This window comes from Triturus cristatus, chromosome 7 (assembly GCF_964204655.1).
Source record: "Triturus cristatus chromosome 7, aTriCri1.1, whole genome shotgun sequence".
Classification (NCBI taxonomy): Eukaryota; Metazoa; Chordata; class Amphibia; order Caudata; family Salamandridae; genus Triturus; species Triturus cristatus.
In genome coordinates, this window is record NC_140590.1 from 687,008,575 (window position 1) to 687,035,958 (window position 27,384).

Sequence of the window (27,384 nt, forward strand, 5' to 3'; positions counted from 1 at the left end):
TTTTATAACCATTGATTTACACATTGCAATAAGGAGGGTTTCTAATTGCCTGATTTCTATCATCCCAGAACTAGTCACACTTACTCCTTCTTCATTTACCATCAATACATAACTGGCAACATAATGCCCTGATTCTTCTCCAAAGCCTTCGCCAGATGTGTGGGATTTTATTTTCTAGTAATGTTTGCTCTGCACACACGAGCATAATGGCCCATGTTGTTGCATTGAAGACAGATCAGGTTTAAAGCTGGATAATATTTGAAGTTACCAATGTGTGCCTGTCACAATGAAAACAAACACCCTAATTACTTTCACTTTCAAAGTTTGAAGATGAGGCCAACAGGTATCTTGATTTGTTGAGCTCCACTGTTCTCTGTTATTGGCGTGTTTGTCTGCATTTTTCTTGTGAATAACTCTTATGTCCTTAAATTCAGTGTCGGTTCCACCACTCAATAACTTTTTCATATATATCTCTCACTTGCTTCTAGCTAGATTCAAGGTAGCCTCTAAATGAGGATCGTCTGTAGATACAAGTCTTTCTTGTATTTTCTTGATGTTATTTCTATTAATTGGTCTTGGATGATCTCCTCTTTTAAATGGCAAAACTTATAGTCTGCAGCTAGTGTTCACAAAGCTACAACAAAATCATCAACGGATTCCTCAGGATATTATCTTCATTGTAAAAATGTATGCCGTTCAAGCACAAAGTTGCGTTTCGGACAGAATCTATTATCAAGTCTCTTCATAACAAAAATGTGCTCATCCACCAGTTCCTTCTCTAACAGAATGCAGCCTCACCAGTTGTGCTGGTTATGCTTTAAATATTGGTCTCCCATATGGTCTTATATTGTGAACAAATAAGGCTTTCTTCTTCTAAGACGTACATTTATCTACGATGTGCAGGTAAGCTTCACAGGACATACGCCATTGTGTCCAATTTAATGGTGGTGTACCCAGAGTTGCCAAAAAGCAGATGTAACAGAGAAACACCTTCCATAGTTGTTCAAGAGATTTATAAATTATGCTGCCCTCACTGTTTCACCAACAGAGTGAATAAATCTAGAAAACTGTCATTTTGTGTTGTATACTATTTCTGAATGTAATTTGTGTTTTGGCCAGAAGGTAGCCTACTGCTACCATTGAGGAGTGATACCTTGTTACTGATTGACCAAAGAAAGATGACGTCCATGTACACACACTGAAAGCGTGCACCTAACATGTATTACAACGTGATGCTGCATGACCAAGTTGTGTAGCAAGTTGTAGTGGCATGAGCAAGTTCTGGAGTCACGAACACCAAAGAAAAAATTATGGCCAAAACTAGATTGGATACAGTAGAAAAATGATTTTCCACCCACTGCTCGACTTACGAAACAGAAACTGTGGCACTAAAGAAGCGTGGCTCTTCCATGCAGCCCGGAGTAGTTTGGAGTCCCTTCAGGAGCACAGGTACCATGTGGATTAGATCTGCTAATAATATTATTTATTGCTTAATGACGAATGCATTCACTTATTTTACATTTTCTGTCGTTGAAGCATAAATTATTAGGACATGTTCGCACATAGCTTTAAACCTCTGCCCCATGGCCTTTCCGGTCTTTTTTCAGTGAAATGGTATCCCAGTTGCTTACGTAGGTTCCGTTGGTAGTGTTCTGATTTTGTACTACTTACCTTTGGTTTTTTTAACATTAGAAATACATGTTTAATTTATGCATACTTGTTTAAGGCCCGTTGTTTGTGCACTGGGCACACTAAGCCCCAAGGGCAGATTTTGAGAGCATAACTAATGGTTGTTATTCAAATGTTCAACTTTTAAAATCCACACACATATTTGGCCTTTATGCCAATACCACAAACAGTCATACAACTAAGACGTGGAGTAATAACACATTAGAAATGTCTTCTTGAGGCCTTGTCTGCTCCAATCACAGGTTCACCTGTGTGTTGAGCTGACTGGTTGCTCACTGGTTCCGATTTTCTGTACTATCATTTACACTGTAACCTGTTTTTAAGAAGTGTTTTTTTTACAGAAGTGCTTATGAAGCTTGAGAATACTTGTCACATTGTTCATGAACTTGCAGGGTGCAGGAACCATTCGTACGTGCAAGTAAAGGGAATGAAAATGGTTCTGAAATATAAGGAGAAAGTCACTACAGACATCTTATTTTTCAAACCTGAAACATCTGCTGCACAATTTTAAATGATTGTATTAGGAAGCACCCCTGCAGAATTACAGGGAATGTTTCATGTCAGTAATCAACAAGTCATTCTCTAGTCACCAGAGCTCCTAATATGAGTATGATTTTAACCCAAGACCGATTTTGCTAGTTTTTACTGGAACTGTAGCATCATTTGTTGACATTTCTAAAATAAATAGCAGAGCACATCAAATTAAATATTACAAAGCAAAATAGGAACATAAATAAAACAGAATAAAACACAAATATAAAAAAAAAGTCAAAATAGAACGCAGTACAACATCCATACAATACAACAGCAAAACAATGAAATAATGCAGCTCTAAACTGGTAAATACTGCAAGTACAAACACATCATTTCACTAAAAACGAATAGGCATTGATCGCACTACCATGAATTATGCGAGGGCTACAGAACTGTTTGCGAAAAAAGCTGAGCATTTCAATGTTAAATGTTACATTTCTGTTGATGGCCTCCTGGGCAGGGATCTATGGAAGTCTTCTTCACCCAATAAAATCTGCTGAATTTTAAAATTAACACGCTGACGAGGAACAAGTTGCAGACTTGTTGAAGTGCACTTTGCACTATGTCGTGCTATGCGTAGCTACGCGAACTGCGTAGTGCGGTAGGGAAATGCTGTTCGCAATGATTGCACAGTGCCGGATGCTTATCAGCACTGTGCATGATGCCGTTCGTAATGATTGCACAGTGCAAGCGGTCGTTTTCTGCCGCTCGAGTAGATTTGTACTCGAGCGGTAGCTTTCTCAATGCGGATTGGTATTTTCTCATCGCGAGCAGTCGCGAGCATACGCGACCACTCGCAATGAGAAACCTGACCTCCCTGCGTTGAGAATTTCGCCGGGAGGTTTATTTTCCACGCTCGCGATCGGCAACCTGATGTTGCCAATCGCGAACAAGGTAAAAGTCTCGCCGGTATGTTGATTTTGCTCGCTCGCGGTCGCCAACTTGACGTTGAGGACCGCGAGCGAGCAAAAAATGCCTGCTACGCTACACTACGTGTTTTTGCACTGTGCTACGTGCGATTTGCATAGCGCGTAGTTGCGCTTGCTACGCACACTCCGCAAGCGTAGCGTAGTTTTCCACCCAGGGTTAGTCTGGGGAGGAAAAAGAAGATTATTCAAAGTGACCCAGTGTTCAGATCGGAAACTTTGGGAAATGTGCCACAAGGTAAGTGGAATTTATTGTTATATATTTATTTATTTATATTTTTGTTTCTCTGTTTGAGAGTTCGTTAATGCATTTAAGGGAATAGATAATGTGACAAATGTATGTGGGAATCAAGAGGGATGTTAGATGCACAGGAAGAATGTAAAGAGGGCATGGGGTGCTAAGCATCATTAGTGAAGCCTAAATATAGGCACGGGGATCAGTGCTGTAAATAACTCCTACAAAGGAAGCACACAGACTAGAGACCATGGAGATGAGAACTATCAAAATGGTGCATCATTTGAGCAATAGTTCTCGTCAGAAATAGGTTAGTGGTTGTCTTAAAATAAAGATAAATCAAGAACACATTGCATGCTTGCGAAGGTGAATGATAGACCTATTGGCTTTGCCAATGCTTGTTTTTATGGCGCATCATACCGCACAACTGCTGCTTTCAAGTACAAACTATAACTGGCAGACAGGCTGGAGTTACAGTCACAAATATGGGCCTTACTTGAACCCAGGGCCAATATCCTCAATTCAATGAGTCTCTTCAGAAGGGTAATGTGGTAATGATGGAAACTCCCTAACTAAACCACCGATGTTGACTTGACAACATATGTTCCATATACTTACAATTAATGCAGCAATAAATGTAGACTGCGTGCACCACACCGGCACAGAACGCATTGCTATGGTTCTCAACTAACTAGCTCCAGGAGCACCAGCAATCTATATGTCTAATCTTTATATAAATGCCCAATTTCTGAATAGTGCTTAATACTGTTTCATTTGCTATTCAACTCCACCTTCAACCTTCAGAAGTTTCGAAGTACTATAAATATTAGTTGCTGCTGTCACCCTACATAATGGTACACATTTTACCTACCTTGGAAGGATGAAAGTATGCATGCAAATGTATGATTTGCAGATCACCACGTTTCAGCAGAAAGCTTTCAGCTCACTGAGTCATCTAGTCGGATATACTTTGTGTAACTTGGGTCAAATGCTCCCAGGTTTTGGAGACTGAAAGAACAGAAGCACAAGACTGTGGAGCGATCCGCCCAGGATCACATAATGTGAAACAATAGTGAGTTTGGATTTAGTAATTAAGAAGGAGATGTTTGATTTTTGGCTTTATTTCAGACATCAGAAACACGGCCCCCAGGGATTTTTCATCGTGCCTAACAACTTGCGCAATCATTGGCAAAGTCCATGAGTCCGTGGATGAGATGCAGAAGATCGTCACTGCCTGGCCTCTCTTGGCCTCTCCCCGGCCGCAATGCACGCAGAGCGTCGGATCTCTAGGGCTCTTCCCGATGCAGCGGCTGCAGAGTCTCCCCTGGGGCAATGCCCGTACAACCTGACCCCTACCGTGACCCCGCGGTGGCACTGTTGATATCTACATTGATTTGCACCCTGTAACAAGTGGATTTTGGCGCCAAAAATGAGAGGCTCAGCTTTATGGGAATGTTTTAGTGGTTAAGAATTATCAATTAAAGGCTGGGACAGGAGAAGAATATTAAAAAAGCTGCACAAGACGCAGGCAAGTTGTATTTTTAGACAAGGATTGATAATATATCTAGATAACGGGTTTGAATTAAGATAAATTAATACAACATTGTACATACTCGACTAAGACATTGCATCTCTCCGCCCCTCCATGATTACTGGTTGCACGCCCACTGCCCAGCTGACTGCTGGATGCTTTTGCTTTAGACCATGGGTCGCTCATCTTGTCGCTAAGTTGTCAGTAATTGGCCAATTATGGAAGTGCCACAATTGCAGAACAGCAGCATATGTGAACCCGGGCTGGGTTATTCAGATGGGCTTCCGACTTGATTGCAGCCAAGGTGACCTTTGACCACTGCGCATTCTGACACAGAAACTCCACCCTATAAGCATATAAGCTTCACCTCCTGGGAAAGAGGTGGGTTAGGGACGAAAACCGGGAGCTATTTTGAGAATCTGCTGCTTCCTTGTTTGTTTTAAACTAGCTAGACAGGAAACCGCCCAGACTGTTACAGGTTTTTGGTTTGGATGATATGCGAAGAATCGTACCCAGGTGTGAGAAGTGGATGACATCAGACCGAAGAGCTGCTGTGGTCAAGGACTTCCTTTCCACCACAAATGATACATCGGTGTTTATTGCACATGAAAGACAATTTTCAGGTAAGGACACTAAATCCAGATAGAGAATACCCGGCCTATGTAGTCTGACCTTTTCCATCCTCTTTAGCAGCAAACCAAAGAATCTCTGCTTGCATCAGACTATTTAGCTTGCTAGCAGAATATATGACCCAGGATATTTTAAAGTTGAACTTGGTTTTAATCAGATATGGGACATAGAAATCTATTGGCGACTGGTGATTATTGTTAATAGGTGGAGTGTAAACACTTTCCCCAGATTACACAAATTGAACAAATTTAGTGAAACAGACCTCCACAAAGGAGACCTCAAGGGAGGGAGGGAGGGAGGGAGGGAGGGAGGGTTGGGTAAAAAATGGGGGTGTCTGAGGGAGATACAAGGGCCTACGCCCTGACACAAACTCGAAAAAATGGAGCAAAGTAGTGCAGTTTACAGCACAATTTGCAAACAGAGAAAATGATTACAGGCAACTCATCGGGGGGTCACATAAAAGATTCCAACACTTCATGGTCTGCTGGGTGAGGTCGACCGACTGCGGCGGCGATGGGGCAGTTCCTCTTACCAGGATATTTAGAAAACAGGGCACTAAGCTATGCAACTGTTCATGTTACAGCACTGTTCCCCAGAAATAGCCTAAAACATAGGTTTTTACAGGTAATTTAAGTATCCTGATACGCAATTGGAGATAATTGCCTACTGTTTTTTTTAAATGTTTGCTGCATTGTCATGCCTTCATTTCTACCTTCCAGTTTCTCCAGGTTTTCACGCCTGTCTCTTTTAAGTGTATTATTACTAGTCGGATAATATGACGTAGAATGTGCGCGGAAGGGTAATATGTGAAAATGGAAAGATACACACAGATCTCACAGCCTCAGGCAGCAGAGCTATCCCACCCAAACGACAGACCTTACAGCCAACTTATCTCCATTTACAGACTGACAATCAGAGAGCAGTTATATTCTGAGGCAATAAGTTTATAAAAATCTACAAGTATGGATGATAAGGAGCCTCCACATGAGCCATGACACAGCCATCTCAGTAAGAAGCAAGCCTGGCCTGCAGCACAGGAAATGCTGCCAAAGATGAGCAAAAGTCAGCCAAAGCACAATGAAGAATCATTCTGATATTACTCAGAACTATGTTGTAAAATCAGTGTGTTTTTTCAAAATATTGTCATTTTCAGTAAATATATTTACATTTAGTCCCACTCCAAAACGTTTTCATATATTGTTTGATAAAAGAGCTGAAACAAGTTTAGTGCTACCTAGTAACGTGGTGGTACACAAGGTCATGAATAGTGCAATGTTTACACAAAGGACTGGTGAATTGCTTTGTGATGGATGTGGTAATTCAGTGACAGAGCATCCCATGTAACGGTACATTTTACATAATTGCATTTTACAATGTACATAAGTGAAATGCGGTTATATACCCAGTTGCGGTTCCCCCCTCCCTTCAGCGCCTTGAGACCCTCAAGGGTAAGTAGTGCGCTTTACAAATTCCTTGATTGATTGCCCAATTATTGAAAGGACCCCAATTCTATAGATAACGATGGTCTTCTGGTGCCAATGTCTGCAGCTTAATACTAGACCATTTTTTACTTAGAAGTCATAAGAAATTATTGTGTTTAATGATAAATGTTGAGAGTGAGCAGTAGACTTTCCAGAAAGTAACCACAACCAATTAGAACTCATAATGTAATGGATGAAATTTCAAGAATAGATGCAACTAATGTGGCGGTTGATGCTCGGGAATTCTTTACCTCTAAAACTGAGGGGCATATCTACAAGCCCTCACTGCCACCGAAGCGTCACTTTTTTGACACTCCAGTGGTGCAGCAACATTTTCCATACTTATAAGGTGGCACTAAACCACTTTGCGTTACTTAATACCACCTTGTAAATATTCCTCTTTCCGCCACAGTCCTCTATGGCAAAGGGGCATGCACTGGGTGATGCTGTGGGCATTCCACCGCAACACCCATTGCTTTTTGACTCTGCCCCAGATTTACAAGGCTGAGGCAGCGCCAAAAACTAACACCATGGAATACTAGCCGTAATAATGGCAATACGAAGAGAAATTATTAATTTTTCCTAGTTTTTTGCTCTTTCCATGTGCGCTGCATTGTGCAGCACACATAGAAGTTGCAAATCGCCATTTTTGATTGTTTATGTGCAGGAAGGTGCCCCTTCCTGCACATAAACAATCATCCCGGGCAGCACAGGCACCCTTGCAATATGGGGGCAGCGTGCCTGTGCTAGGCAGTTTTTTTTGCGACAGCGCTAGGGGAAACACAGGGGTGCGCCGTATTTGTGTGAATATGGCTCATCCTTGCATTTTGAAAATGTCGGAGTGAGGCGCTGCCAAATTTGGCGCAGCTCCGCGCCCTGAAAATGTATTGCAAATATGCTTCTGAGATTGATAAAGGATTATCTCAAATTCAGAAGATTGTTAAATACTCATCCCTTCACCTTGCTTTTTGGATAAACCAGACTATTTCTTTACAACACCCAGTCTCTTCCTCCTGCCTGATCTGATGCCTAAAAGCAGCCTCACTTTTTCATACAGGTTTCAGCGAACTCTGCTCTTCATCAAGGTTTTGTCGTAATTAGTGGCCATTTTCTGTAGAGTACAGTCAACTGATTGGGCAGTCTCCTGCAAATGTCTTAGTAGCACTTTACAAATTACATATTGAAAAGTAGTCTAGAGTGCCAGTGTGACTTTAAATTAGGTTGGAAAAGAGCAATGAGTCAGCTTGAGAATACCAGTCAGGAGTTTAGAAACCAACTTGATGAATGACGTGGCAGTGGTTGCAGGTCTGAAAATATTGACCAAAGTTTATGCTTATCAAGAGTCTCAAAGAGTATTGTGGTAGGCTGATTAAGGGTTGTTATGACATTCAAGCTTGCTCTTTACTAAGGATACATTTTGCAGGTAAGAAGAAACTGATTTCTGAAGTAGCTGAGATAATGAATTAAATTCCAGTCATCATATCAGTAGTTAAAGCACCCAAAGGGTCATGGTCGGGTTGACCAACATGGCGGGTGCTTGAGTCGAGCATTTCCTGCTCAGCAATCGCCTCCAATATCCTGAATCAGGAAACCTCACCTCCATAAGATAATGGAGAGATGCCAGGGAACTCCTGGGCTCACACCCAGGCGGGTGTAAGCTATGGAGAGCCCCTGCAGGTCTCATCTCTCAGTAGCTGGGGCCAGGAGGGGCCACGAGGCCTGAGGTGGCTTGGGGCAGACTGAGGCACCTGCATCTACATCTCAGGGGTCCAGAACTTCTGGAACCAGGGGTGAGCACCCTGGCGGTGAGCGGGGGTGGTGGGTGCCCCCTTGTAGCATGGGGCCCCATGGATACTGGCTGTCAGGGGCTAAACATGAAGACCTGAGGAACTGCTGAGTGTGGGACAGGACAGCCTCATTGGATTGCAGATTGTTGTTCTAAGGGCTGGGTGAGAGCACCACCCAGGGGCCCCAGCTTACTTTGCATTGCACCCTAAGGAGGGGTCTAGACTGCTCCGTCACCCCAGGAACACTCTGGGCCATTCTGTCATGCCCCTGGATATCCATCACGCTCCCTTGCCCTCAACTAACCAGAATGGGGTGGCCCCCAGGAGAAGATAAGCTGTCTCGCCCAATAGGATCTTGCAGAGGTGAAGGCAAGCGGGCCCCCGGAAAATGGCCCTCAGAACCCATCTAATGGGGGCTCCTAGAATGGGGAATACAAAATCAGCCAGGATGGGAGCGCAGCCTCCTCTGTCCCTTCATCTAGGCACCCCATCCGATGCTACCCCACTCAGCAATCGAGGTCTCTAAAGTGCATCTGGAGGCAACGGTCAATGCAGTAGCCGAGGATATTAATATCCTATGCCAAGACCACAGGAAGCTCTCAGAGCAATTCATGCAATCCAAGAGAGCGCTTGAGGACCTTCAACCCCAAATGACATACATACAGACAACTAGTATGGGATGTAGCAGAATGGGTCTACTTCCTCGAGGCCCAAGCGGAAGATGAAGAACAGCCGTCTTGGCACTGCAATATACCCGTCGTTGGCCTCCTGGTATGCACTGAGGGCCCCAACATGGAGGATTACTTGGAGACATGATCTAAAGAACTCATACCTCCATCAGACCTCACACGGTTTTTCTCTATTGAGAGGACACATCTTGTCCCTGCCACTTGCCCTCTTGTGCGGGGCGCTCTGAGAGCAAAAGTTGGCAAAACCCTTCATTTTAACGATCAGGACATGATCGACATGAATGCATGACAGACAGGTCCGATCCTCAGGGACAACCAACGCATCCTCCTTTTCCCTGACTATGCTCTGTCAGTCCACTGCCAGAGTTCCTTGTTCCTCACTGTCAAGCACAAAATGCGCTTGGGCTCAAGTATGTAATCTCTTCCCTGCCAAACTTTAAGGTATCTGTAACAACAAAGCATACTTTTCTATGAAGCATCTAAGGACTGGGACAGGGTGAAGGCTACTGGAACTGCCTCATAGTGATTGGGCTCAAAGCCGAGCTACTGTGGCTGACATTTTGGGAGGATGGTCACAAAACTCATGGTTTTTTGGAGGGGTATTTCAACTGCGTTCTAAACCTCTCCCTAGACCGTTCCCATTCCCTACTCCCCAACTCCCCCACAGTTTCAAACACAAGGAGTCTGGTGATAAGGCTTCGACAATTGGCCCTGATAGATGCCTGGCGCCACCACAACCCCGGAGCCAAACTTTACTGTTTCTTTTCCCCTGTGCACAATGTCAAGGCTTGTCTGGATAAAGTTGTCTGCTCGTTACCAATTTACCCTTCAATTTCCTTTGCTCACTATCCTGGCTGGGAACTATCTAATCATAGTCCCCCACTTTTGGGACTGGGTTAGAGCACCCTCTCCTACCCCCACCTGGTGGCTACAAGCCAGTACATTCGAGGACCCTTAATTTTGGGATTTCTTAGTATACAAAATATTTGAATGCTGCGAGCACAATGACAGTTCAATGTCCCCTCCCACGGTCAAATGAGAGGCCATTAAGGTCATCATTCCATGGATTTGTATTCATACAGTCTCTGGGGTGCAGACCTCGATTCTCTGAGAACTCTATATCACCGAATGTGCATATCTGGTGGCGGAGAGAGAAGCGGTCATGGATACTTCATTCCACCCTTCAATATCTCTAGTTTGTGAAGCCAATTTCCGACTACTTGACAGGGTCTGGTGCTTGAACTTCGCCTCTTACACTGCTCGTACACATTCCGAGGGCGATAAGTCCTGCCATCTCCTGATACGGCTGGCCAACAGGGACTCTAAGCAGCCACGGACACTGAAGAAGACGAACCCCCGAAACGCGTTTGTTCTAGTGAACGAATAAATCCACAAGAGGTTTAAACCCCCCCACGAGTGCTTGTCATTTTGTTGGAGCGTTGATATATATATATATATATATATACATATGCTTAATATGAAGATTTTTAAACAGTTACAAGGAACTGCCATGGGATTTTCTTGCTCACCAAATTATGCAAACCTTGGAATGGTGGGAACAGAAAAGTAACAACAGGACAACATAGGGGGAGGTCCAAGGAAAAGATTTTAAAGACCTGCAGGTTGCGTATCCCTCAATTTTAAACACTATAAACACTAAATCAACCCGGGTCTGGTGCTGTGTCAACAAAAAGAAAAGGAGAAAGTATATCTAACTATTCCGACATCTCTTGTTAATAGAGAACCCTTCTAGGAACAAAACCCATCAATCACAGAGGAGTAGTGTATTTGTCATCATTTGGGTCTGTGTATCTCGATACAACGCACCAAGTCCTGATGGAACGACCTGGTGACGTGTAAAGAGAAATGGCATACAAAGGTTGCTGTCAGATCTCCAATGATAACAGGAATGTGATGAGCCCTCAAGTTTGTGAATGGGGTCCTAAAAGTGCAGCACTAAATCATAAAGGTGACAATAAAAATGGCTAGTGGAACTCAAATGTGCTTTAATTAGTAGAGTGCCTCTGCCATCGTTAAAAAGCAATATGGCAATTTAGCATAAATAATTTGTCATTATGCTCAACATCCATAGTAATCTGGTCGACATGTTTCTGCCCATTTAGATCTACACAGTATCAGGGGCATTCCTCAGGACCTCAAAATGCTGCTACTATGTGAAAAAGTGAATCAAATTAAATAAAAAATTCACAGACAATCCTACCGCACCGGTCAACTCTACAGATATCGAAACCGGATACCTAGGAAAACAAAGAGATGGATAAGAAATACAATCATCCTGGATTTTGTATAAAACAGCAAAGGAGCAGTCTTATCATATGACATCAACAGAAGCACGACTAGTGCTTCACAGCATCTAATAGTGTATTAAATTGCACTTACCCAAATATTTTGGGTGATACCCTCACCTCAACCTGGTCTGTACTCAGGGAAAGGGGCCCCGCTCTAGTAAAAGGGAAGACAAAATGAAAGGTTGCTGGTTGACATGCCTAAGATGTATCTCCCCATTAAAAAGGCTAAAGAAATTGTATAGGCAACGTCCTTGAACCCCTGTCTACCTTTGCAGATTTCTTTCTGAAACCACTAGTGAAAACGATGCCCTCATATGTTGAGGATACGAAAGATCTGCTACGCATCGTGGATGGAATGCCTTTTGACACTACACAAGATTTTTTAGTGAGCTTCGATGTGGAGTCACTATATACTTGCATTCCACAGGATGAGACTTTGTCAGTAATCAAGACACTTTTGGAAACTAGGGACCTGCAGAGTCCTACACCAGTGGATTTCATCATGTTCTGTGCTACATTGGCCATGAAGGAGAACTTTTTCCAATTTGAAGATGAGCTATTTCTACAGATCTCTGGGACATCCATGGGGAGTATTTTTGCTCCTTCCCTAGCCAATTTGTATGTTCATCAAATTGAACAGACCGAGATTCTGTCCACAGCCAATCCGTTTCTAGGTCATATCTTGACCTGGAAACGGTATATAGATGACATCTTAGTCATCTGGAGAGGCTCTATGGACACGATTGAGAGATTTCACTCATGGCTGAATAACAGAAATGGCTTCTTGAAGTTTACGTGTGAGGTCTCCAAAGAGAACCTACCCTTTTTGGATCTGTTGATCGGCTCTCAGGATGGAACACTCACCACGGAACTGTATAGAAAACCGATGGCTCGCAATTCCTTGTTACACTTTCAGAGCTTTCATCCTAGAGCTCTGCGGGAAAATTTGCCATTTGGGCAATTCCTTCGTATCCGTCGGAATTGTTCCAACGTCGCCAAGTACCGTGAACATGCCGCCCAACTCTCTTCTCAACTTGTGGACAGACAATATCCCAAAAGAACTATTAAAACATCAATGAAGAGAGCTGTAAATAATCATAGGGAGGCTCTTCTAGAGAAGAAAATCTGCAATCCTACCTCTGAGGACAGGAGAATTACATGTGTCAACACTTTTTCCAGCTATTCTAATGCACTAAAGAAGAGCATTCTAAAAAACTGGAGAGTGCTTAAAATTGAAGGCAAGGTGTTACCTCCCCCTTTGTTTGCATTTAAGAGGAGTTGCAACATCAAGGATCAGTTGATACACACACGTCCTAAAACTCTGAGAACCTCTGCGGACATCCCCCTTTGGGGCTTACCCCCATTCAAAGGCCACTTCCCCTGTGGGAACTGCTCAGTGTGCCCACAGACTTCGCACACAACGGAAGTCAACATCGGTACGAGTAGACCCTGGATTCTGAATAAGCATACCAATTGCAACAGTGACAGGGTTATCTATTTGATAAAATGTCCTTGCGGAAAAAATTATGTGGGGATGACCTCTCGCAAAATTAAGCTGAGGATCTCAGAACATAAGAGCACTATACGGTGCAAGAAAAGTGCTACTAAACTCACTAGTCATTTTATCACAGCAGGCCATAAAGATACTGATTTACATTGGGTTATCATTGAACAACCCTACATTCCCCCACACATTACAGATGTTCAACGGTTTCTCTTATGTAGAGAACAGAAATGGGTTTACCGATTACATTCTGATGTTATGGGGCTTAATGATGATATCCCTTGGCTGTTGTTATGATTTGTGACACTTGTCAACTGGTTCCCTCTGTTTCGAGCATGAGTGCAACATCTTACACTTCCATTCTCAAGTGCAATTTCGACAATGAGTCTATTACGAATTCGTCTGTGACTAAGGAGCTGTATTAGATCAGTGCAGACAGTTGGCACATGCGCATTGGGGTATAGTAGATTAGCGGTTATTTTCACACATGCGCAGTCTGTTTGAGGACTTTCCTCGTTTTGGGTCTTTCGTGCCGTCATGCGTGCCAGTACACAACGCAACAGGCACTCATTGGGCCACCATGAAGAGTAGACGCAGCTGCAACCAATTGAGGTTCTATCACTATAAAGCATGTCGAACCTTTCCTGCCGGTACCTCTGGTCTTTACTTAAAGACCGCCCGGGGTACCGACGGAAAGGTAAGTGCGGCGCTAAACTCTTCTCTTTTTATTTAGGCTCTAACTTTACCTGCTGAGCGATTATTCACTCGATGAAGTTCTATCTGTTTTAAGTTTCAGATAGACGTTACAGTTCACTATACGCGAGTGACCAGTCACTCTAGGTAGAAGTACAGTGTTTTTCTTGAATATGTATGTCACACGTGATCGGCTCTGTAACAAGAGCAGTTCTCTCTGCAGAATCACTTCACATCTTCGAGCTCTTTGACCTGATATGTAGCTTTCAGGTTGAGCTACCACTTTGTTCATGACCATGATGCTAGTATCCACACAGTTTTTGTAGTACTTGGACGTTACCTATACAATTTCTTTAGCCTTTTTAATGGGGAGATACATCTTAGGCATGTCAACCAGCAACCTTTCATTTTGTCCTCCCTTTTACTAGAGCGGGGCCCCTTTCCCTGAGTACCGACCAGGTTGAGGTGAGGGTATCACCCAAAATATTTGGGTAAGTGCAATTTAATACACTATTAGATGCTGTGAAGCACTAGTCGTGCTTCTGTTGATGTCATATGATAAGACTGCTCCTTTGCTGTTTTATACAAAATCCAGGATGATTGTATTTCGTATCCATTTCTTTGTTTTCCTAGGTATCCGGTTTCGATATCTGTAGAGTTGACCGGTGCGGTAGGATTGTCTGTGAATTTTTTATTTAATTTTATTCACTTTTTCACATAGTAGCAGCATTTTGAGGTCCTGAGGAATGCCCCTGATACTGTGTAGATCTAAATGGGCAGAAACATGTCGACCAGATTACTATGGATGTTGAGCATAATGACAAATTATTTATGCTAAATTGCCATATTGCTTTTTAACGATGGCAGAGGCACTCTACTAATTAAAGCACATTTGAGTTCCACAAGCCATTTTTATTGTCACCTTTATGATTTAGTGCTGCACTTTTAGGACCCCATTCACAAACTTGAGGGCTCATCACATTCCTGTTATCATTGGAGATCTGACAGCAACCCTTGTATGCCATTTCTCTTTACACGTCACCAGGTCGTTCCATCAGGACTTGGTGCATTGTATCGAGATACACAGACCCAAATGATGACAAATACACTACTCCTCTGTGATTGATGGGTTTTGTTCCTAGAAGGGTTCTCTATTAACAAGAGATGTCGGAATAGTTAGATATACTTTCTCCTTTTCTTTTTGTTGACACAGCACCAGACCCGGGTTGATTTAGTGTTTATAGGGAACAGAAAAGTGCCTGGTTACTACCAGCATATGACAAGTACACCGAAAAGATAATAATATGGCTACGTTTTATAGACAACCTTTTTTTTAATTTGAGATGGTACGACGGAGGAATTTGAGGACTATTTTAAGATACTCAATAACAACTCAGAAAATGTAAAATTAACATTTGAGATTAGTCCAAAAAAAGTGAATTTCTTGGACACTGACATTTTAGTGCACAACAATATATTACAAACTGCATTACATAGAAAAGAGACAGCAACAAATGCTATTTTACATACAGAGAGTTTATTAAAAAAAATTCAAATGGAGTATTCCGGGTGGGGAGATTTTTAGAATGAGAAATTGTTCCTTGGATGAAGAGCTTGAGAGACATAGTCAAGAAGTGCGAAAGCATTTTAACAGCCAATAATATCCCCAAAATGTGGTTACTGTAGGCCTCAAGTGAGTAAAATAAAAAAAAAGAGCCCATATTCTACATGGATCAAGAATCACAGAAAAGGATCCAAAGAACATTGTAAGATTAATAACAACATATTCAGTGGAAACAAAAAAACTAACCCATATGTTAAAGTAGCATTGTGGAATATTAGATCTGGACTCCAAGGTAGCTAAAATAGTTTGAGATCATCCTAACATCAAATGTTTGGAGATAAACTCACACATAGCCATTTCAAAATGAATCATAAAAAGATGTGGCTGAAATTGGAGGGCTTTCGGCCCCGTACCAAGTGTAAAGCTTGTAAAATTGGAGATATTAAGAAGCAAATAATTTTGGAAATTGGCACAATGTGGAAAATAAAACAACATATCACATGTAAAAGTAAGTTTGTGGAATATATAGTAAAGTGTCCATGTAAGATGAAATATGTTGGAAGCACCACGCGTGAACTGAAAAAAGAATCTTAGAACATATTTGAGCTACAACAAACAAGGATCCCAGTAATGAGGTTGCTAAACACATGGAAGAAAATCATAATAGCAACTTGGAAGAACTCTTGCATTTCTGGTAATGCAATCAAACAAATTGCATTACCAGAAAGAGGAGGCAATCGTGAAAAACTTTTAAGACAAAAGGAATAGAGATATATTTAATCATTGAGGACTTTGACTCCGAAAGGTCTTAAGATGAAGAACGTTTTGTACATTTATAGAAGGATTTGGAGATGAAATGAATAAGACAAAATGAGAGAGACACATCAAGTAATGTACGTGCTGTACTGTATAATGAAAAGAGAAACTTGAGATGAAAAGATCACATCATGAACCGATTTAGTCAAATCACAGACAAGTGTCTCAGTATTGAAAACCCCCCAGAGAGAGTGAAAATTGAAAACGAATAAAGCAAGCAATCTGAATCAATATAAAACTTCTCCATACAACCCATTGGTGGGTTCTCAAATCAGGAAGATGGACAATCAAGTTGAAAATGGTATTGGAGATATAAAAAACAATATACGTAACAGACCCTAGTATTTCCAAAGATACAGCCCATTAGAAAGCTTTGAATTATAATATTAATGAACTCATTGAGAATCAATGGACTAAATAAGGTTCAATTTGCACTAAGCAAACAGAAAAAAGAAGAAAAAAAAGCTATGTGTTTGAAAACCTATCGTAAAAAATGTGACCTGTATAAATTAAAATTGCATGAATGCCTCATTTGTATTTCAACAAAGTTTTAATTGTGTATATGTGTTCACAAAAAACGTATTTGCACAGTAAACTTTTGCACTTTTAATATAGTTTGCACAAATGCACAGATTAACTTTGAACGTTTAAATCCCTGGAAATGTTGCAGACTAAATCAACCATCATACATTGCAGAATGGGAAATTATGTCACTTGACCAGGGAAATATATGTTACACAGGGTTCAGACTGAAGGAAAGGGGCATTGGGAAAAATGTCACCTGTTCCTCTGAATTCTTTTGGCTTTAAGTTAACCAGGAAAAACAATTCACTTATATGTATATGTATATTTATATATACATGTACTTACATAATGATAAGTCCTTGAAAGATGTTCAGACCGAGTGTTTAAGATGGCAAACAGTATCCATTGTTTGGAAATCGTTCACCATTACACCAGTTAAAAAAAATTGTATGTGACTTGCACTTTTTTTTACAAGATCCTGAGCAGGAGGACTTAATAAAAATACAACTTCGAGCACCTTAATGCTTGGCATGACCCGAAGTTGAATGCTGCAAAAAGGAAAAGGGACACAGAAGAGGTGATTATATGTTTTTTTACTGATGCAACATTCCAACCCTACTGGTGAGAGGTTGCCTGAAGATGTCTTGCAAGACGAGCACGAAGAAACTAACCACGGATCTGCAAATGTGGGTTTGCACTCCTTGATGTGTGGCAGGGTCATCTCTTGTGAACAGCAAAGTGAAGGAGCATGCAAAAAGCAGGCGTTTCTCTACCAAAAGACAAGTAAGAAATATATTTGAACCCAGTCCTTTTCCCCTTCTTCAAGTTGCATTTTTGTTTTGTACACATGAAAAGTAAAAACAAAAAACCCTAAAAATAAATAATCAACAAAAGATTTTTTTCTTAACAAACTTGAATGGTATAAAAATATAAAACTATAGAGAGATGGGTGGGTGAAACAGGGAGTGAAAGAGTAAGTGATAGAGTACGTGAAGGGAGATATATTTGCATCAGGGATTGGTCGCAGAATAGGAATAATTGTGTAGTATTGTTCATTGTTGCCTTTGAGAGGTTCTAGTGAGGTCATAAACCAAGAGGCTGAAGACCACCTCTTTGTAAATGTCACTAGAACCCTGAGATGAACATTTAGGAGCATATTACACGTTACCATTATGCATTTTTATATTACATATTTATTTTGTGGCTGTTAGCTTGAAAAAGCAGCTTTTTACAAAGTCAAGCTAATGTTGGGCACATATTGTATATATAATGCATATGATGTTTGGTTTTTATCTTTTGTGAATATATTTTTGATAAAACATGGAACAATGGGGATGTGCAGTGGATTTATGTGTTTCTGTTCCTGCAGGATTTGCTGCATAAATTTAGATTAATTGAATTTGAAAAATGTACATACTTTGCTGATTTCGCAAAAACGTGTTGTGTTTATCAGAAATAATCGAAAGTAATACTGCCTGAGAATGTCCTGCATAATCTGCATTTTTTACTGCCTAATTTAGATAACCGTGCTGCATAAATTGCTCTTCTTTGCTGCATAGTCCTAGTAGCCTTAACAATGGTAAATCTCTGTAGAGTGGTTTGGGGTTCTGAAAATATTATGATGAAACTCAATCAATCAATCAACACACGCTTTATTTGATTTAAACACTTAAATCATAAAAAGAGATACATTTTTCATAGGTTACATGCCCATTGGTTTACAACAATAAAAAGTATTAAACACGTGAATGAATTAATACATTCATCACTTCATGTAATTTAAGACCGTGGATACATAGAAATAGAACTGAGTCTTATCGCAAATAGAACTAAGATAACATTGATTTTCTAGTTCTAATCACACCCTTCAAGTATTTTGCTATACAATCAATAAAAATGTCTTCTTCTAAAAGTTGTGGTTTAAAAAAGGCTGGACGACATTGTCTAAAACCCATCCTCTTCAAAATTGGCTGAATCCATCTTTTGCAGAAAAACTCATAAAATTTGCAGAAAAACAGAACATGTATAATAGACTGAGAGGAAATGTCGTCTCATGGACACAAATTCTAAAAGTCGGGACCAATTGTTCATGTTTAGAAATGCAATCATTTTATAAAAATTACCCATGCGGAAGCGAGTTAACAACATCCTATCATAACTCCACTTCACGCTTACAAGATAGGGTTGAATGCCTAGTTGTGTTAAAAGCATTTGATTCTCTCTGACAGATGGTTTAATTATTTCTTGAGATAGTCTGTTATTGCCCAAGTATTCCATCCAGGTAGTCTTCAAGACTTTCCTAGGGACTTTAGCAATGCTAGTCGGATTAAAAAAGAATTCTTGGGACCCCAGTTCGGCCACAAACTTTTTAACATAATTAAGCCATGGTATACGTGACACCCCTTGCAGTTTAAGACAATCACTTATCATGTCACGATTAAGTTGTGTAGAGGGACTACACTAGATCTTGTGCCGTAATAATACCGGCTGTATTTTGATTTTCTTTGATATGTACGGCATTCCAAGTTCTGCATGGCAATTATAAGTAGCCGTACTGTTTGGGACCGCAAGAAGATACCTTAGAATTACATTCTCTACTAACTATAACGATTTTACATTTGCTGTGCCCCAAATCCCGGCTCCATATATGGCTGTTGAAATACATTTATCATTATAGACTTATCAATTCAACAATAGGTCTTTTTCACAATTTCCTGGCAAAGTTCACCAAAGCGGACGTGGATTTGACTAATAATAATTTCCTCGCTGTTATGGCATTTGCCCACAAACCGCTTTTTTCAAAAACAATTCCCAGGTATGATAAGTGGTTCGTAAAATCCAGTTTTTTATTGTTAGTAAAAATATCTCTGCATTTTATGCTATTATTACCACATTTCATTGCATATGTCTTGGTAATATTAACCTGGAGATCCAGATTTGACATAAAAGTAGTAAAACTAGTAACAATTTTTTGAAGACCTATTTGTGTACATGATAATAAAATGGCATCGTCTGTGTAAAGTAATGCAGGAATTGGACAATTGCCGATTCGAGGAGTATCCTGATAATCCTCGGTTAATACTGTACCCAGGCCGTTTATGTGCAGAGTAAAAAGAAAAGGGGCTAACTCACACCCCTGCCTAATCCCCTTTCTGACCGGAAATGTGTAACTGCACTCCCCGGCAGTACCATAACGTACACTGTCCTGTGCATCTTGGTACAGTTGCCTTTAAAAATGAATTAGTTGGAAGTCCACACCCATACCATCTAAAATACTCTAAAGCTTGGAATGACTAACGCTATCAAATGCCAAATTCAAGTAAACAAAGGCCAGAGAAAGGTTCCCACATTTGGCTTGTATAAATTTGCCCCATATTAAATTTAAATTTAGGCCTTGCTCGATGATGCCTAGACCTTGTCGGAAGTCATACTGATGTTCCGTTAATATGCCCATCTACTCGCCCCACGTCTGTAGTCTCTTTAAAATAATACGGCCTGCCACTTTCACAAATGCATCCAGAAATGAAATAGGTCTACAACAAGCCGGGTCATTACGATCTCTTTTTTTGAAGATGAGAACGAGAATTGATTCAGACCATGTGGGAATAAAACCCTGCTTACAGCAGGCTTTTAAAACGGATGTTAAAAGTGTTTCCCATAAAAAAGGATTAGATTTATATAAATCTATAGGAACACTATCAGGCCTGGGAGCTTTCCTTCCTTTGCTTGCATTTATAGCGTCTATGATTTCCTCTACAGCAAAATCAATATCAATGGAGGTGAAGTTTGAAGACTGAGTTCCCATATCGTAATGGCTAATGTCACTGACACTGTGGGAATATAACTTGGAAAAATGTGTCACCCATTGATCCTCACTGATACTTATCTCGATAGAGGGAGTGTTTTTAGGAACCAAAAACAGTGCATTTACCGCCGTCCAAAAGACTGTATTATCTTTTAATTCCGATGCTATTTGGAGAGCCCGCCATGCTACATTTCTAATGGCCTCCTTGCGGTCTTTAAGAGAGGTTCTATATGCCTTTCTGTCCAACTTAATCTTAGTCTGGTCTCTAACAGGTTTTTGTAGGACTTTTTTCAAGACTGCATCAGCTTCAGAGCAGTTAATATCGAACCATCCCTGCTTGCCAAAATTATTTTTTTTACGTTTACCCAGAAGATTTTTCTTGATCACTGATGTTATGTAAGGAAAGAATTATGAATAGCATAGTCAGCAGTAGTCTCATCTAGACAAACTGTGAAATCAACCTCGCACTGCGTTAAAAGTGTCTTGGTGAATGTTAAAGAATCTATTCCAGACCATTTAATAGTGTATCCATTCCGTTTATCGATGGCAATATCCTGTACAAGATGTTTATTATTCATTATTTCATTTATCGCATTAGTTGGTAGTTCTAAAGTAATGCCAATAGGAAAGTGGTCTCTAAACGTTGTGTGTTATGAAATTGCTTAGTCTACTTGAATATCTATTAGAAACCAAGACATAATCAATAGTAGAACACAACTCCCATCTATTAAAAGTATGGCTAAAAGGTAATGGCGGAGAACATAATTCGTTGAAATAACCCATGTCAGCAGAATACTTGATTGTATTTAATTGGTCCCCAAAGAAAGTGTGTGAAAAGTGAGTAACATCAGTCCCATCTTCTGTTGATAGACCACAGATACCTTTTTCAGAGTGAGGGCACAGTGCTGTATTAAAATCCCCTCCCCAAATTATACTGATATCCTTATTGACCTCCATTTGTACAGTGTGTAGTTCCTTCTGTAGCTGTTTTAAAATCATGTCTGCTTGATCTTTTGAGCAGTTATTGTAAAAATTCAGGAGGACAGTGCAACGTGCTTTGTCAAAGTGCAATTTTAATGACTGATAGTGGGAGTTTGTGACGTTAAATTCTACTTTTTTTACCTTTAGCCTATATGATACATTAATACATAAACCTCCCTTCTTCCACCCATAACTAGGTGGTATGTTTTATATCCATTAATGTACAGCTCACTATCTACCCAAGTTTCCTGAAAGCATAACAAATCTTACGCTTCCACAAATTCAATCCAAGCAGGGTTGGAGAGTTTAGCAAGTAGACCTGCCACATTCCAATATAGAATTGAGCTTAGACCTATAAAATCCTGTCCCTGCTTCCTGTCCTCCTCTCTGATTTTGTCCGAGACTACAACGGGATGTTGCCCAACACGTGGCATGTGATTGATGGATGGGATAGATCTATATTTATCATTCCGTTCCTTCCCTTGTCTATTCAGTATTATCCTTTCACTATCCAGATCCATGCTATTATTGTGATCCGCTTGTAGCCCAATCTTATGGATGGAACAAGTGCTTCGTTCATCAGTTATAACGCTGGTGATTTCAGTAGTATGTTTCACCAAGTCACACTGGGTTAGTTTCTGAGCTATAAATGTCTTTGCTTCAGCTACATTAGGGTCTACTCTACCACCCGTCATAGTGAGTCAGTCGATATCCTCTAAAGTAGAGAATATACCAAATATATTATTCATCGGTATACAAAATGGGTGCGGTGGAATGCAGGGAAAACCCATCGTTTTGGGTGTATCTGTGTAAGATTCAAGGGGGGATAAAAGTAGCCAAGGGGTAAACCATTTATATCCCTAGTTATGACACAATCGTTACCCACTCTGGAGAAAATCTCATGGGTCAATTGAGGTGTTCTAAACGTTAGGATGATACAGTCACCTGGGAGTGTTTTGTCTCTTCTCCCCACCCACCCAATTCTTCTTGCCATTTTAAATTCTTCAAATAAGACCTCTGTTAGCCCAATTTTCTTACCAAGCCAAAAGAGGGCCTTATTTCTTAGTGCTTCCCATGTTTCATTTAACTGTGATGAAATTTGAGGAATGTTCGCCAATACAATGGTATATGGAGTGGCTGCCAGGGACAAGTCCAGCCTGGTACACACCTCGTCTTGTTTAATTAGGCTGGGGCGGGTTATGATCAAATTTATACTGCGATCTGGTTGAGAGATGGCCCCTAAAGAGTGGTGGCTATCGCTAGTCCTTTTACTTATGGATGCTATCGATGGAGTACGGCCTAGCAAAGTTTGTCTATTATTATAGCTCTTAGAGGGGCCAAATTTAACTGATGGATCAATGTTCAGGGCTCTGTTGGTCGGATGACTGACCTGATGAGGCAAGGGGTCATTTCTTGAAACTTCTACCAGGATTGGTGTATTTGTTGATGCATTTTCACGCTAATCAGAGAAGCCTTTCCACAGAGAATTTTCAGTCGCTGTTACCCTTGTCAGTAAGTTATCTAGGGCATCAGTAAATAATTTTTGAAGACCATCTAGTTTTAGTGAAAGTGTCATATTCCTCCTTCTGACAGTGTTTACAAATAGCTAGAGCTGATTGCCCGTTCCCCTCCTTATCGGGTTTAGGCCTGTTTGCTTTCTTACGTTTCTTCCCTGAAACATTTGACGTAATTGTATCTGTGTCTTTATCTATATTTGTAAGTTGTATCTCGGGATTTCTAGGCCGCTTTTGGGGGGACTGGGTTTCATCTTGCTGATCGGACACGTGGATGTGATCAGACGCATCCTGCATGCATCCATTAATATAAGGTGTAGAGTTTATTTTAATGGTATCATTAGTGGGTGAAGGCCTCGTGACTGGACACTCTAAAGGTTTGGACTCTAAGGCTCCCTCTCCTGCCTTGATGCCTTGATTTAACGTCTCTTCTACTGTATGTATTTGTTTTTCTATTGCTCCCATGGCTCCAGATAAATACTTCATCAGGGAATTGTGTGTCCCTCCTGCCTTTGACAAGCTTTCAGCTTTCCTTTTGCCCATTATTTCTATTTAACTCCCTTGGGATCACTTGCGGGAATCTGGGCTTGAGATCTTCCAAGCTAGAATGTAATGATAAGAGTAACCCCCCCCCCCCTCTGAGTTTAGTCTAGCACAGAAGATACCCTGATATATTCTGGCTGAAAGGCGACCACTCACTAATGACAAGCAAATATTACAATGGCCTACAATTGCACAATAAACAAAGAATGCATCCAATAAGTCAATACAAAATCAAATGCGTAGTCTATGCAGGTTCTTTTACTATGATGGTTTTGCCCAGTCTTATGCAACTACTAGGAAGTCCCAATCAAATAAAATGAGCTACGAGTTCCAAATTAAATAGGGTTCCGAACAATGCAGAGATGTATAAATGGACTCACCCTCCAGGATAAATGACCTTTTCCAAAAATGACAATAATGAGGCCCGGCCTCTTACGGTCTAGGACGGGCGAAGATGGGCCCGTCTTGGCCCGTTCTTCGCCCGTGCACGCCCCTTGCGTGTCCCGGGCTGCGTAGCTTTCTTAGGGAGCCGTGAACTATTACCCGTATTTAATGCTTCCCTGTGAAATGTAGGTTTTATGCTAGATAATTAGGGTTTTTTCCTTATGGAACAATCACCACTGCAAAAGCTATTGAATGTTCCTACAATGATAAAAGATACAGTAGAACAACAAATAGAGACATAAATTAATATGAACCTTCTCAACAAGTAATCAAGAGGTCTTACACATCTGTTGGATGCTCCCATGAATTTATCAGGGAGTTGTATGACTTTAGTGACTGGAGTATTTGAGGTGGATCTCTATTTCATAAAAAGCCCTGAGCATTAAATATATCTGGAAGACAGTCATGTGAATTCGCTTGAGGGTTGACTGGATTTTAAACGTTCTCTGCATTTGACTAAATTTGGTTAAGAACAATTTGAATTTGGTTCTTAGACTTGCTGTAGTTTTTTTTTATTACAGTCAGCACTGGAGAGTTTTATTTATTTAGCAATATTCTCTAATTTTCATTGGGTATCCTATGGGTATGGTGGACGGGGCTCTGCGATTTGGGGGAAAATCTGTAGTTTTAGTGGACATTTTTCTAGATTTGATGATTGGCTTTCTGTATTTTGTAGCGGGTCATGTGACTTGGCAAAGAGACTTTTGGATTGGAGTATGTCTTGTTGGACCGAGGAAAGCACCTTTTCAATTTTGGGATAGGTTCTATGTTTTGATCGGCGTTTCCATGGATTTAGTTGGTAGCTTTCACAATTTGTTAGCATGTTCAGCAGGTTTAACACTGCTATGAGGAAGCATAATAGTACCAGTATTACAGGATATACATATTCTCCTGAGGCACAGCCGGGAGCGCTACTTTTAATCACTCTGAATCTCTGCTTTTAAAAAAACTTGTTTGTACTATTTGCACTGCTACCCATTCTCTCACCTGATTGTTCTCAGGGAGACCACGATCGTTTCGTCACTCACCCACGCAGCAGAGCTAAGCTGCTGAGGGAAACGCCCTAATCATCGGCGTCAGCGCCAGCAGCCTGTGAGCCGGTCTTTGGCCACGCCCACTCGCTCTAGGCCACGCCCCCTTCACCTACATAAACAGAGCGGCGTTTGAGCTCTGGTTAGAACCTTCTCCTGAGGCACAGCCGGGAGCGCTACTTTTAATCACTCTGAATCTCTGCTTTTAAAAAAAACTTGTTTGTACTATTTGCACTGCTACCCATTCTCTCACCTGATTGTTCTCAGGGAGACCACGATCGTTTCGTCACTCACCCACGCAGCAGAGCTAAGCTGCTGAGGGAAACGCCCTAATCATCGGCGTCAGCGCCAGCAGCCTGTGAGCCGGTCTTTGGCCACGCCCACTCGCTCGAGGCCACGCCCCCTTCACCTACATAAACATGTGCGTCCCGCGTACGCGCAGCGGACGGGCGCAGCGGGCGCGCCAAAGGCAAGCCCGTCTGGGCCCGTCCGGGCCCAGACGGACCCAGGCCCAGAGACTCTGTCGGATATCCCTTTTGATCGCGTGGTGTATACCGGAGACATGCTCCGCGCACTCCAACCGAAGGAAATCTTGGCCTGCTACCACACGCACACCGAAGGTAAACCCTTCTTTAACTGTATGCGCTGCACTCCGACTCTCATTAGCTCAACAAAACCCGGACTCAAGATTGGACTCCTTAATTGCCGCTCCCTTCCAAAACATGCGCTCGAAACAAATCTGTTAATTCAAGATCATGACTTTGATCTGCTCTTTCTCATGGAAACGTGGCTATCAGACAGCGCCGACTCGGACATTGTCATGGCCCTGCCCCCAGGGTACCTCTGTCAAGCTTTACACAGACCCAAAGGGAGGGGAGGGGGGGTAGCCATAATCTTCAAGGAGCAACTTACTTGTAGAACTTCTAACGCCCATATCGAGGACTGCGAAAGCTGCCAATTCTCCATTCAATCCTCCCCAGCTCACTCCCTGTCAGGGCTATTGATCTACCGCCCCCCGGGTACCCCTGGGAAATTCCTTAATGCTGTCACTGAATCAGTCTCACAATTAGCATCTTCCGCCTCCAACTTCCTCGTCCTAGGCGACCTGAACTTACACTTCAAAGACCCCACGGACCGGATAGCCGCCGACCTCCTTCAAGACCTATTGTCACTCAATATCCGACTGGTTAACAATGAGCCCACCCATGAGAAGGGACACCTACTGGATCCCGTCCTCACTAATGTGGCAAACATCACCACCAGGCCACCCTTGGTCCTTCCATGGACGGACCACTTTCTTGTCCCTATCTCCTGGGAAATACCCACCACCAACCCCCAAACCACTAAAATTCAGGTCACTGACAGACGGTGGCACAAACTCGCACCTGAGGAATGGGCCGCCGCCCTTGCAGAGTCCACCCCTGAGCTCTCCACCGATCCTGCCACAGCCTATAAGCAGTTTAATGAATGGATCACCTCCTCTCTAGATGCACTCATCCCCAAAACTTCCTCCTTCAAACATTCTAAAAGAGTAGCCTCGGCGCTTTGGTATACTCCAGAGCTTAAAGCCCTGCGCCAAGAGTGCAAGAGAACGGAACGCTCCTGGAGGAAAGACAAATCGGAAATAAACAAAGATGTTTATTCTACCTCTCTCTTAAATTACAAAACTGCCATCCGAAAAACTAAAAGCGCTTTCTTCCAGGAAAGAATAGATAAAGCAGTATGCTCCAGCAAGGAATCCTACGCCATCCTAAAAGATCTTCTGAAAACCCCAGTACCTGGACCGAGACACTCCACAGACCCCAAAGCGGACCAGATAAAATGCCAACAATTGGCGGATTTTTTTCATGACAAAATCCAAAATATTCTCGATTCAATTCCCCCCGCGATTTCGTGCAAGGAAAACGATCTCCCGCACCCCCCAACACCCAGTTGTCTCTCCTCTTGGGGTCAAGTTACGACCGAAGAAGTGGGAAACACGTTAAAATCCATAAAAAGCGGCTCTCCCAGGGATTCCGCCCCGCTTCGAATCCTTAAGGAGGTAGCCCCCACGATTATTCCCCCCGTGACCCATCTGATCAACACCTCACTCCAACAGGGAGTTGTACCCCCGAGCTGGAAGGCGGCAGTCGTGAAAGCTCTGTTAAAGAAAC